The sequence below is a fragment of the Mus musculus genome, chromosome 3, assembly GCF_000001635.26.
Source record: "Mus musculus strain C57BL/6J chromosome 3, GRCm38.p6 C57BL/6J".
Classification (NCBI taxonomy): Eukaryota; Metazoa; Chordata; class Mammalia; order Rodentia; family Muridae; genus Mus; species Mus musculus.
In genome coordinates, this window is record NC_000069.6 from 93127808 (window position 1) to 93142694 (window position 14887).

Here is a 14887-nt window from a genome sequence, read left to right on the forward strand (position 1 = left end):
TCTGTTTATCCACTCACCCATCTCCCCTTCTTTGGATACCCCTTTACAAGAATTAGGGGGTCAAAATAATCTGAGCCTTCAGGGGGACTATTAATATCAAAGGCTAAGTTCCAGGTTCTTAAATGAGGCCAATGATGCAACAGAATTGATACCCAGAAGACGTGCTTCTCGTTGCTTCCCAGTCCCTGCAGGCAGTTCTAAATCTGGTTCAGTCACTGGGTGGCCTCCCAAAACCTATCTTAGGAACAATAGACCTCAATAATCAGGCCACCATTTGTCATCAAGGCACACCCATGTCATAGCAGCACTCTGCTGATTGGCTAAAACAAAATCTTCAAGGCACTCCAAGCATTTACCACCTAAATCTGTCACTTACCGGTGCTGTAGGTGGAGTGGGAAAGGCTGTGTAGTTTGACTTGTCAAGTTGCCAATAAAAACCAGTTTCTGTCGAGTGGTGAGATTTCATTACCCAAGCCTGGAACGTGACCCTCATCAAGTGCTTATTGAAGTTGCTGAGAACTCACCCCACGCCAGATCTTCTTACTTACATCAGATCATCACTGCTTAGGGTCATCCCTAGAGTGGGTCTCAAATGGAGTAATTGACCTGCACTGACACAGAGACTGTGATATTTTGAAAGAGGAAATTGAACCTCTAATGAATTTGTGCTCTGAGTGAGGTGTTAGGAATCCAGGGAAAAGCCCAACATCTATTGCCTTTGCAAAGCACAGAGTCTAGTGGAGACAACAGGCCTCGAAAAGGTGATGGGCTATCACAGCAGGAAGGTTTGGGACTTGTGAAAACAGCCTCATCTGACTTGAGAATCCCAGCGGTTTGGAAGAAGGCAAGCTGGAACTGGGCCTGGACAGCCCAATCAAACACACCTGAATCTTGCCAGACAAATCCAAACTAAGCATGGAGGAGGGAGGATTCCATGCTGCCAGGGCAGCTCACTGCTCACAGTGGGCCTTGAGGTGGCTGACACCACTTTCAGATTTGAAAATGTGAGCAATAGAAGACTCCTTATGTTTCTGGTTAAACACATTTTAATCCTTCATGCTGCCAGGTCATGGCTCCAACTTTTTCAATTTTCTTTCTCAAAACAGACTCTCGCTCCAGCTGATCCTGAACACACCCCTCCCAGCCACCCCCACACCTATTACACTCTGTGCTCTCATGCCACATTTTCTATGAAGCTTCTCTAGAGTGGCCGACTCCCCAAACCATCTCTGCTGTACTTTACATCTGACTCGATTGCCACCTATGGCAAGCTGCATTCCGGGTGGTTTGTAGATCCTGTGACCAGTAACCTGAATATTTGGACCCCCCCCCCAAGAGCTCTCAAGGGGCTTGGCACCCAGTAGGTCCTCAACAGCTAACTGCTGTGAGACTGGCGCTTCCAGAACTTATTCACACTCAGGTGACCCTGCAAGGCTCAGCATGTTGTCCCGGCAGGGAGCCAGTAGCTGACTTGGGAAAAACAAGTGATGTGGAATCTGGCAGTGTCCCAGCTATTCTTCCACGTAGCAGCAGCCACCTCCAATACACAGCATTTTCTAATGTTTACAGGAAACTTCTGAGCTCACCAAGCACCTGTCCACAACCAGGCACCCAACACGTAAGGGTTGAACACCCACTGTATGGAAGACACCAAAGCACCATGAACCTTTACTGGCTGGAAAAAGAAGCAGGGGTATCTTACTGATCACTAGGAATAATATACAGCTGCTTCATTTTAGTTCATTGGAAGTGCAATGTAATTCATATTATTCTCATTATATTTCCCTGACTTTCCTATAGTGGCTCTGTCTTATTCATGCAAGCAGACATTTAAAAAAAATAATGTTTTAAAACGAACTGAGTGGATGCACCAAAGATGAAGACATATAACAACTGTGATTTCTTGATCATCAATGGGATCTAATTCACTATATAGTCAGGCAGGTAGGAAGAAACAGTTGTGTGTCTCAGCTGTGAGCCTGGAGCAGAAGGCAGCTGTATCTACTCTTCCCGACCCAAACGTCAAGAGGCCACGGTCTCCCTGCAAAGTTGGGTGTGAGGAAAAGGCTGCTCTCTTCTCCTGCCTCCCTGAAATCCAACAGAGATGACCAGACCTGGGTTCTCCCAACATTGCCTGCTCCTAGGGTCCATCTACTCTCCAGTGCATGACTGATTTTGAGTTCTTCTTTCCAATGTTCGCCGAACACCTTGCTAACCATCCTCAGATCCTCTTCCTATCACAGCTGAGATCTGGTGTCAACTCTGACTAGGCTCAATGCAGGACATGCGGGAGCCTGTGTCCCTGGCAAGGCTCCATGCAAGCCCAGAAATACTGCACAGATGCATACAGGGTGTCCCATCTCTTACCCTTGCTAGACCTTAAGGACAGCCAGGCCTTGGTCTCAATCCTCCAGGCTTCATGCCTACTTCTGCCTTAGACTTTGATTGCTCAGTCCCAAACCTAAAGACTCCTCTCCAGGTTCTAACTCTTGTATTTAACAAGTAAATGACTTAGCCAATTCGTTTGAACTTTCCAAGAATAAGCCATATCTATAAAATGGGAAAAGCAATACTAACTAGGCAAATAGAGTAAGACTGTGTTAAAAAACAAAAAAACAAAAAACAACTGTGCTGAGTGATGATCAAATTATTGGCCTCTGGGCTCAAGATAACTTGTAGCTTTGCTCTGTCTTCACCACATGAAATGCATTTTCTCCTTAGTCCAGCCAGGTGAGCTAAAGTTTCTGCTGCTTTGAAGGCTTTCTTGGCATCCTCCACAGTGGCAGTGAGAGATTTTCTTGTTATACACAGAGCTGAACACTAGGTGGCAGCCAGGCCACGGGCCTTGCCAAAGAACGCTGCCTTCCTTCCACCTGACACAGAAGCAAGGTCTGAAGGCCTGTACTTCAGCTATCCTGGTGCTAGGCACGTCTCCTGTTCCATCCAACTTTACCCTTGTCTCTTCTGCCATAAAGAGACCTGTTGGTAAAGGAACCCAAGGGAAGCTTGCTGCTGGCAGACTCAGGCTGAAGCCTTGAGAGCAGGAGGAGGTTCAGGTTTGGTGTTCAGAGCGATCCTCTGGCTGTGAGGCCTTCTTTCACAGAACAAGGGGCTGCAGCAGATGCTGAGGCCTTGCTAGCAGCAGAGGGGTTTGCATAGTGTCCCCACAGACCAGAAGATTGCTTTGTCTGCTGTTCTAGAACTTCTATACAGATTGCCATCAAGAGGACTCTTAAAGTCCCAGGGAGCCCAGGCATGCTAGACTCAACACTTTCAGTAGTTTCCCTCAGATTACAAACAGAATTGTAGGTTTCCCTTTGGAATGATTCCTCCTATTTGTGACTCCTTTCACCACCTGCTTTCTTAGTCTCACTGACTGAAAAGTTGTTCTCTCTCTCTCTCTCTCTCTCTCTCTCTCTCTCTCTCTCTCTCCATGCCTTCCTACTTGCCCCTCAACCAAGTGCATTACAGTCTATCTTCTGAGTGCCCAAATCCCCCAGATCTGGAACCAGCTGTTATCTTACTACCAAGACCAGGGTCATGTTGGCTTGCACCTTGCTATACTCTTTGCTGCTGGTCACACCTGAACTCACCCCTTACTCTCTTCTTGATCTGTTCACTATGCACAGTCCATACCCAAATTTTTCAATGTTTTAGCTAGAGCTTCTACTGACAGCTATACACTCAGCTAGCGCCACCCCCCCCCCGCCCCCCGATCTTCTGCTGACTCGGCACATAGCACTTAACTCACCTGTCTGCCCTCTGCCCCATACACCTATTTTTGCTTCTTTGTTTTCTGCCTCAGCAAAAAACCTCATCAGGGAACCTGCAGTGGCCAAAGTTCAAAGCAGTGGAAGCCACATTGGCTCCTTCCTGCAAGACCCATGACCACTTCATAGCCACTTCCCAGTTATACAAAAAATCTTTCCCTCCAGGCCCCTACGCTGCACCAAGCCAGTCTAAGCCACAACATCTAAAATGGCTTTGATGCCCACTTCCTATTGACCTCTCCATACTGCGCCATCCTCCTAATAGACAATGTACTAAAATGCAAAGCTAAGTGGGTCTCTATGTTCAAAGTCTTTCTGTTTCCCATAGAGGGTATGAAAACACTGTTGTAATGCCCACAGTCTCTGACACATGGTTTGGCAAAATTCTCCTCCTCCTCAAACTCTCACCCACTGGAGGGGTTCACAGGCATCCAATCTCCTCACCTCTTCTTCACCTTCCATCCAACCTGTTTTCTCTTTTTTATTCATTGAGGTTCAGTTCAAGAACAATCAACTCTAGTCCTAGCTTTGAAGTGGGCTCCCATTCTCCATGTTTCCTTGATGGACCTTAATGGACCACCAGGTATAGTTGTGTGGTCATACAAACATAAATTACTATTACATAGACATAGACTCAAAAACTTTTCTTTTGGTCCCTTGAACAAAGTCCACCACCATACACAGAGAAGAGGTGAGATGGGTCATTTTTGGATGTGTAGCTGGGTGACAGAACATAGATGAGTTGCTCCAGAAAGTTACCTGTTCATATAGAGATGATCTGGAATTTTTTTCACCATATCCCAGAATGGATCACGAAATGCGGTGGAGACCCAGGACTTCTCCTTTTTTTTCTTTCTTTATTAATTAATTTATTTACTTTATACCTTTTATTTACTTTATAGCTTCCCTTTCCTCCCTCCTCTTCTCCCAGTCCTTCCTTCTCACCTATCCTCCTCCCATCCTCCTGTCTTCTCTTTCTCCTCAAAAAAGGGGAGGCCTTGCAATAGGACTAGACACATCTTCTCCTATAGTGGCTAGACAAGGCAGCCCAGATAGGGGAAGGAACCTGAAGGCAGAAAATAGATTCAGAGACAGTCCCTGCTCCTGCTGTTAGAAGTCCCATATAAGACTGGGCTGCAAAACTGTTACGTATGTGTAGAGGGCCTAGAACTGTACCATGCATGCTCTCTGTTTGGCAGATCCGTTTCTGTGGGCCCAGGTTAGTTGATTCTCTATGTCTTCATGCAGTGTCCTTGACCTCTCTGTCTACTTCAGTCCTCCCTGCAACTTCCACAGGATTCCTCAGACTCCACTTAATGTTTGGCTATAGGTTTCTTCATCTGTTTCCATCAGTTGTTCGGTGAAACCTCTCAGAGGACAGTTATGCTTGGTACCTGTCTGCAAGTAAAACAGAATATCATTAATAGTATCAGAGGTGGGCTCTCTCACGGCATGGGTCTTAAGCTGAGCCAGTCATTGGTAGACAATTTCCTCAATTTCTGCTCCACCTTTACCCTTGCACATCTTGTAGCAAGACAAATTGTGGGTCAAAGGTTTTCTGGCTGGGTTGGTATCCCAATCTCTCCTGGAAGTCTTTTCTTGTTACAGGAGATGACTGTTTCAGGTTCCATATTTGATTACGAGGACTAGTAACTAAGGTCACCCTCCTAGATTTCTGGGATTCTCCATTGTCCTAGGTTTCTAGCACATCTTAGAGATATCACACGCACAAACTCCACCCTTTCCCTACCCAGTTCCCTCCATCCATCCACCCCCAGTGTCTATTCTGTTTCTCCTTCTCAGTGAGATTCAAGCATCTCCCGCCCCCTGGGGTCCTCAATGTTACTTAGCTTCTTTGGGTCTATGGATTACAGCATGATTATCCTGTACTTTGTGCCTAATATCTTATTATAAGTCAGAACATACCATGTTTCTCTTTCAAGACCCAGGACTTGAAACACAAAGCAGCCCAACTAGATGCCATTCTCCAGCCAAGGGACTGGACCCACTTTTTATCTTCACTTTCAAAAGTCTGGACACTGTTCCAGCTTCACTTTTGAGTAGATTTCAGACTCTACTGGGCCGTGATTTGCCTTTCATATTGGTCCATGAAGTTTGCTCTTTTACACTAGGTGGGAATGGAAAAATATAGCCAAACATTAGAGAAGGAGCCAGCCTCTGCCAAAGAGTCTAAGCATAGACAGCAGAGTCAAGATTGCCAACTTATGGGAAATGCAAACATATTCTTTCTTGTTCCCACTAATAGGAAAATCAAAGCAGCTACAATAAATCCTTACAGTTTCTAGGCATATTTCCCAGGTTGAGACCTTAATCCATGTTCTTCCTTGATTGCTCTTCATGATACACTGTTCAAGACAAATACTCAGCATAAAAAGCCTGGTATGAGGTATCTAGCTAGCTTGAATGAAGTCTCTTTCCCCACACTTGCACTTATTACACAATAGTGTCTGTATTTCTTTTACAACATTCAGATTTTAACTTGTGTCTCACATGAGTGCCTTGTCCGTGTCTTGTGGCAAAGCTGTAGGTGTCTGTCAGGGAGTATCAGTACTTCATCTCTGGTCTGCGATTGAGAAATTGAATTGTCCACTGACTGGAACACTAATTTTCAAAGCAAGCAAAAGGCTATAAGTTCTAAGCAGGTAGAGAAAACAGGAATGATCTTGTAGGTGCAGGGCATCTGAGAAGAATTCCTGGAATAGGTGTGACTGGAGGAGGCTGCAAGTATAAAGCAGTGCTAAGTGCAGACACTAAATTCCCTTAGGAGCCTTACTGTTATTAGGACATCTGTGAAAGAATGGCCAGGCTTCCCTTCTCCCTTTCCACCCCAGCACAAAAGAACAGGAGTGTATCGTAGTGGATAGAGATGAGGCCTTCAAAACAAACACCCTACACTTAATGGCTGTGTAATCTCGGGCTAGCCATTGTACCTCTCCAAGCTATTTCTTCACTCATAGAGGTAAAATTACACTTGCTAGATTACATAATGATTAAAGGTATTAACCTAAGAAAGCAGCTTACAAGGCCCTAAAACTAATCTAATTATTTTCAAAAATTAAGGTGCACACTAATCATTTAACTTTTGTAATTACTGTTTTTAATCCTTACAATACTGGTTCAGAAATGGAGATGCAACAAGGTGCCTAGGGTAAGCCTGAAACGGCGAGATAAAAGCTAATCCAAGGTGATTGGCATATTTTATCCATGGAAGGCAATCATTCCCCTAGCAAGCATGACATATTTAGAGAAGAACCACCCAACATTTCCCTCTGAAAACCAGAAGCACAATTAGAGCTCCAAAGAATAATCACTTTGCTTCTTTGTGACTCATGATCATCAGCAAATGCTTCTGCCCTTGATCCCTCTACACCCGGTGGAGAAGCCCAACTATCCAAACTTCTGATGAGCACTGGGAGATGCCAACAAAGGGAGGATAGAAGGTGAAAGTAGCTGGCTCTGGAAGTGGTTCAGTGCACCCCACCCCACCCAGAGGCCCCTATTGGTCAGAGCAGCCCAAGGGGTGAACAACAGTTCTTGAAGCAGCAATCAGAGACTGAGCATTGATGGCCTCTCTGAAGAACTGCCTTCCATGAGTCAGCTCCTGCCTCTGACCAGAGCTCCTGCCACAGCTGGGCCCTGCTCACTTACACTGCCAAGAAAGAAGTGAATTTATAGCAATACAACCCTGTCCCCAGGTGCCAGAGATGATTGAAAACAAAAAGGAAAGCATATCCAGAAGCTAAAGTAAAACAAGTGGCTTTAAGTAACTCTCAAAAGAATTTATTTAGAAGACTATAGTTAAGTTCTATCTCCAAGAAAGAAGGACAGAGGCCACGAGCCAGAAAATTAGAAACAACAAAGCAACAACCAGCAAAAGAGTCCTGAAAATGATGATAGAGATAATAAGGTCCTGCCCCCAAGTCATATGCTAATGTAGTAAGTTAAAAAGAAAAAAGGTAGCTCATGAGTTGGCAGGGGCTGACCATGTTGGGGTAGAAACTGAAACAATGCTGCACAGACTCTGGGGTATGGACAAACTGCATAGTCTCTGCTGTTCTTACATGGTTTCATTCCTAGACATGTGTCTTAGGGTAACATTTATTTTTTTTCCAAATTTTTATTAGGTATTTTCTTCATTTACATTTCAAATGCTATCCCGAAAGTCCCCCATACCCCCCCCCCGCTCCCCTACCCACCCACTCCCACTTCTTGGCCCTGGTGTTCCCCAGTACTAGGCCATATAAAGTTTGCAAGAACAAGGGGCCTCTCTTCCCAATGATGGCCGACTAGGCCATCTTCTGCTACATATGCACCTATAGACATGAGTTCTGGGGGTACTGGTTAGTTCATATTGTTGTTCTACCTATAGGGTTGCAGACCCCTTTAGCTCCTTGGGTACTTTCTCTAGCTCCTCCATTGGGGGTAGGGTAACATTTATAAGCAGATGCAAAGCTTATGTTTACAGATGTTCCTGCTGAAGACCTAAGATGTGGCACAGGGACAGAGTGCTTGCCTGGAATGCACAACACCCTGGATTCAACTTCTAGCACTGAAATGTCATTGCTGGTTTTTTAAAAAGAATATAATATTCACATTATGTATTTGATAGAAAAAAAATTGCTAAAAGGGGGACTAATTAATTCTTATTTCCTGCCACAAACAATATAAATTGTTGAAGAGTATCTAATGATCTCAAAGTGAAAATCTCCCCTAATTATATGAAAATCAGATAAAATAAAATTAATAATTGATACCCAAGTATAGACTAACTCCTCTCTTGATATATATTTATATTATATTATATCGTGTATCATACATCATACATCTTATGTTATATGTTATATATATTACATGTTATATCACACATATACACTTTCATATATGTTGTATATTATATCTACCACACAGATACACAAAGGGAGGACAAAAGGAAGACTATAAATGAAGATGGCTCAATCTACAGAACCATGGTGCTTGGGTCTGAAGATCAAGTACCATTCACTGACTATAATTTACACTTAGTCACTTAACCTTTCTATGCCTTGCTTTCTTTGTCTGGAGATGGAAATAACAGTATCCCTACCTTATTGGTGCTGGGAGGATCAAGTGAGTCAATATTTGGACTCACTCAGCAGCATATGTATGATAGAGGACTATTAGCATCATTTATCTGTACACATAAAATGACTAGAAAGATACACCATCTATTTTTTTGATCATAGATTTAGAGTGATATTTTCTTTGGATATTTTGATTTTTCTTTGAAGTACACATATACATTTTTGTTTGTTATTTGTTTTTGTTTTTTGTTTTGTTTTTTGAGATAGGGTTTCTCTGTATAGCCCTGGCTATCCTGGAACTCACTTTGTAGACCAGGCTGGCCTGGAACTCAGAAATCTGCCTGCCTCTGCCTCTGCCTCCTGAGTGCTGGGATTAAAGGCATACGCCACCACGTCTGGCCACATATACTTTAAATAAGAACTTAAAACTGCTTAATTAAAATACTTGGGAGCTGGAGAGATGTCTCATTGGTTAAGAGCATTCACTGCTCTTGCAGAAAACTTGAGCTCATTTCTCAGGACCCATTTGGCAGTTCACAGACATCTGTCACTCCAGGTTCAAGGGATCTGATATCTCCTTCTAACCTCAAGAAGCACCAGGACTCATGTGGTACAAATATACATGCAGACAAAACACTCACACATACACAATTTAAAAAAGCAAATACATCTTTTTTTTTTTTAATACTGGCACAGACTTCTTAAGGAGAAAGGCAAAACAAACAAGAAGTCATCTGTGGAAACCCTCCATTGTGCAAAGCCATGTCTGGAGGAAACTGCAAGCAGTGCTATCTAAATTTATGTGTCAATGTAACTAATTCTGATACAAACACTAGTATAGATGTTGCCAGAAAGATGTTTTGGGGAATGTGGTTAATATTTAAATTAGCAGACTTTGATCTGTAAAAGGACTTTATCTTTCATTTTTTAATTTTTTCTAACATCTTTTTGTTGATTATTTGGGAATTTCATATTATGCACCCTGATCAAACTCACTGCCCAGTCTGCTCAGATCTACCTCCCACCAAAAAGAAGAAAAAAAAAAGTTCAATTTGTGTTGCTCATATAATCACTGGAGCTTGGCGAAACTCCCAATGGCCATCCCCTTAAAGAAAACTGAGTCTTCCCCCCAGACTCTGCTGCCCATCTTCACATAGGTATCTAGGTGCCTCCTATGGTTCGGTTTCTCTAAAGAGCTCTGCTTAGCACACCATGTGAAGGAACCAGACTCAACAAGGGTGCTCTCTGATCTCTTGCCCTGTGCTGCAGCCAGGGCTCCAGGAGTACAGGGAGAGCTGCCCCTTTGCACTCACTGTTGGAGTGGCTACCAGGTCAGACATGCCAAGCAGAGGCTTGTTAGCACTGGAATATGCAAGAACACAATTTTCCAATTTTAGAAACAAAACAAAAAATGCACCTTTCATCCCAGTGAAGCAGAGCTGGGACTCCCTCCCTCCCAAAGTCCTCATCCACTGAGGACCTTACATCCCTCCCACAGGCCCCACCTTGCAGGGGCTGTGCTGGTTTTCTATCTGAGACTGTTGCAAAGGCAGACAACCAAAGTGGAAGCTTCAGGAATAGTACATGACGAGGATCTGCTGTCATCTCCTGCCCAGCTCCCACCCTGATTTCAAGATGTGGAGTCTGTAGGCCTGTGTGCACAGCCCAAGCCTGGAATCTAGAAGACAGCAAGCACCCTTCCCTGGTTGGGCAAGACACTTAGCTTAGATCTTGGGAGCTGTCAGCAAAAATAGTTAAAAGTGACAGACCCCACAGAATCTAATAGCATTCAGAGTGTTTCCGGGGTGAATGCCTATCTATATCCTGAGAACCATGGAGCCATGCAGGTGTGGTCCTCTAGGTCTTCTATCCATGTAGTTTAATTATCCCATGTCAATTATCAAATCTTCATATTCTGACTGTCCATTTGTGGTCAACTGTTGAGAATTTTCGTCCAGAATAACTTTAGAAAACTTCTGACCCTACTTTGCTACTTGACATGTTGAAACTACAATGTATCTACAGATGACACTACCATGCACACATGGTCATAATGGTAACCAGGTTATGCTCTAAACCCTGGTTCATGGCAGGAGTCCCTGGTCTCTCAGTTTAACCACATTAAATCTTCTTGTTTAAGAATGATGAACTCAAGTTTGAATTGTCAATGTTCTTTTATCACCTTTGACCTTGTGTTTGTTACTGGCATTATAAGTCTACTATTCATCGAAAGCCTACTGTTTCCAGTCACCAAAAAAAAAAAAAAAAAAAAAAAAGAAAAAAAAAAGAAAAGAAAAGAAAAACCTTTTAAAGACTCATTATTTCATGTAATCTATATACCACCCTGAAAGAAAAGTATACAAGCTCCTTTCTCATACAAAGACCAAGACTCAGAAGTTTTTAGGATTTACCCCAAGTCTCAGAGACCCTTATTGGAGAAGCCTGAAGTCAGGTGGCATAGTGTGTGTGTATGTGTGCATGAGCACATGTATGCGCCTCTGTACATGTTTGTGTGGGTGCACATGTGTTCATGTAAATATATGTGTATTTGTGCTCATGTGTATGTGCAGGCAGGGTGAACATCAGGTTTCTTCTTGAGTTCCTCTCTATATTACTTTCTGGGATAAGGTCTCTCACTGAGTCTGAAACTCACCAATTCAGCTATACTGGCTTGCTCATGATCTTGAGGCATCTACATGTCTCTGCAAATCTAGTGCTAGGCTTATGGACACTGCTGCACCTGGTTTTTATGTGGGTGCTGGGGATTTGAACTTGGGTCCTTATGCTTTTGACACAAGTATTCTACTGACTGGGCCACCACCCCAGTGCCTCAGCTTCTAGTTTAATAACAATAAAAGGTCATTTCTGCCTACAGATATACTGAGAAGAGAAAGATTTAGAAGAAGTAGGAAGGTCTCAAATTCTTGGCTAGTGACATCAGAGGAAAAGGTTAAAATCCACTGTTGTGTAAGATAATACATGATAGTTTGGGGCTCCACATCTCAGTCTTGGACAGCTGCCTCAAGTTTTTCCCTTTTGTGATCCAAACCCAACTCCTTATGTGATCTCTCATCTAGATCCTTGATCCCACACTATTCTGCGGCTGTGAAAGAGGCATACATGTAGACAAGCACCCTTTAGCAACATAACTCAGTCCAATCACAAGCCACCGTCAAGGCAAATGCAAAGAGAAGCCAATGGAGCCAAATTCACAGTTCTGGTTTCATCTCTTACCCAAAACAACAGAGCGACTTTGGAAATGACATTTTTCTTTATTGAAACTTAAGTCTTTCTTTTGAAACATAGGAATAGTAAGAACCTCCCAGTTTGTGAGAACACTTTGGGATCAGAGAAGTGAGGTACCAGTGTGTTAAAATTATACTAATTCAGTGTTCACTACAGTCTGCACAATGAACAGCTCCTGAGCCTCACTATGAGCCCCAGTCCATTGTCAGTGAAAGAACTTGAGCATAACAGATAAACAGGGCCTCTTCCAGATCCCAGCAAATAGACATACTTCCTTTTCTGGGTCTTGAAATAGCCATGTTCTGGACATCCATTTCAATCAGAATTTTGCCTCGAGGGTGCAGGCTTGGTTGGACTACTTAGTTCCTTTGACTGCTCCTAGAACCAAGCATTGTCGTCATCCAGTCTTCTAGGCCTTGCCTGGAACCAGCTTCCTTCAGTCTCAGATCCGGCAGTCATGCTTATGGTTGACTGCGTAGGGACAAATGACTGTTGTCTGGATACTGCTGCCAGGTCCATAGCATACATTTGAAAACCTCATGGCACAATCAGGTATCATGTTTACGTACACAGCACTAGTTGGCAGTCATGTGATCTTTGGGCCCTTTGGTATACTCGGAAAGACCTCCAAGCATCTGGAACTTCTATGTCGGCAATTACAGCCCTGAAGGGCTCAGATGGAAGGACCAGGCACCCAAACACAATCTCCACAAGTCCCAATCTGCTGCTAATGAGCCAGGATAATTGTAAGTTGTGTCTAGTTACGGAGACACAAAAGATGTATACATTGAATAATATTTCTTTCTCATTAATAATTATAATTTCATTTGAGATTAATTTGCAGATAATGATACCTATCACTAACCTTAGATTTTTATTATTCTGAAATTGTGCTATTGTACAAATTATATATTTGTTGCTTTTCCAAGTATTGAATGTGTGAGCCATGTGACTATTAATCTCATGTATATTCTTCATTTCTGCAATCAAAAGGCAGAAATGCAATTACTTTAGATGCCTAGGCATGATTTAGGGCTCATCAGTTTATAATGTAATTTCACATTTAGTGTGTGTGTGTGTTAACTTGATGTAAACTGGTGTTACCTCAGAAAAGGAACCATAACTGAGGAACTGAGGTACATCAAACTGACCTGTAGGCAAGTTTGTGGGGAATTTTCTTGATTAACAATTGATATGAGAGAACCCTGCCCACTCTGGGCAAAGCCACCTTGGGCAGGTAGTTCTAGCTTGTATAAGAAAACAGGCTGAGAAAGCCATGAGAACAAGATAATAGACAACGTTGTTTACTCATGGTCCTTCATTCAGTTCCAGCCCCCAGGTTCCTGCCTTGAACTCCAATCCTGACTTCCATCCACGATGGACTATAATTTGTAATCTGAAACAAACTTTTTTCACCTCAAATTGCATCCCAGAGAGCAGTACTTTAGAGTACACTTTTAAAAAGATAAACTCTGGAGTTCAAACTCCCCATGTTTGCAATGCAATATCTTTACTAGCTACCCTCTATCCCCGTCACCTTGATGTATATTATAACCTGACCATAACCATGTGGTATAAGTAAAGAGTATGTCATTTACAGATAAGGAAATTGAGGTTTATTAAACCATGTTGCCAGTCCCATGGTGGAACTGTCTGTGCCCTGAGGATAAGGACAATGTCTATGTGTTTCTCATCTTTCCAGAACCAGCCTGGTAAATGTGATCTACAAAACAAACAAAACAACAACAACAAATGCCTAGTGGCCTTCAGAATGGCCTCAAAAGTTCTACAAAATGGCATAAACCTAGGACAGACACAAGTTGGTAAGAGGAGGAGCTAGCATACACTTGATGCTTCTTTGTATCTCAAACAGCTGTCACCAACCATTCCTTTTAATCCTGGATACTTATGCGGCAGGATTAAGTGTTGAGGAGGAAATAAGCAAACGCTGACCAGCCCTACTAGAGAGCACCATTGGATTTATAGAATTCAAACCATCACAAATCCAGTCTATCCCAATGCAGATCTGCCTTGAAGATTCTCCTTAGCTTGGTTCAGGGATATACTTTTGATCTCAGATACAGAATTGCTCTGCTCATTGTTCCCATGAACATAGGAATGGGGACCAGTAGCTTAGTGCAGTGGAAACCTAGAGACGAGCATGGTTTGAATGATACATTACCTAGTCTTCATGTATCAGTGACACTTCCCTGAAAATGGACCAGGCTTCCATTTCAAGCTGCCACCTTTACTACAGACTGCCTTTGTTCTCCAAAGGAAGGTATACTCTGGAAAGAAACTGAGAGACAATTAATGGTAATGAAGGCACAGTAAAACAAAAGCTGTAAATGTGCACCAGCAAGAATGCTGTGAGCAAGCTACCAAGCAAAGGAACATTCTCATATGATTGGGACAATCTAGAAATGCACTACAGAGGAGGCGGTGCCATTTGCTGGGGAAGGTCTCTGCATATAGGTAATAGAGAGGAAGCATTAAAACAGAAAGGCTTGCAGGAAGTCAAGAGGCAGTTGAATGGGAAATGACTGATAGTGGGAAATACATCTGTTCCCATTACCTGTGAGTTACACATCTTCTGTACCAGCAAGTTTGAGAATGACTCTGATACAGCAGAAAAAGAAACTTCCCCTTATCCCCAGTAGCTTCTGATGTGAGTTCTTTTCTTTTCCAACAGAAAGGAGATTAGGAATTTCTCGATTGCTTTCTCTATGGAGACAGAGAGATTTAGAGTCCCAGAAATGGCAGATTACAGCTTTCATGATCAAACTAAGG

At 43.0% G+C, this 14887-nt stretch overlaps 1 long non-coding RNA gene across 1 annotated transcript in view; it reads right to left on the reverse strand.

Annotated features, from left to right (window-relative positions):
- The window catches only part of Gm35785, a 30665-nt gene extending 30227 nt beyond the window's left edge, over window positions 1–438 (reverse strand). The window contains exon 1 of the long non-coding RNA XR_375840.1: window positions 377–438. This is a non-coding gene — a long non-coding RNA (predicted gene, 35785). The remainder of the gene's footprint in view (window positions 1–376) is intronic.
- Between the last annotated feature and the right edge of the window lie 14449 nt (window positions 439–14887).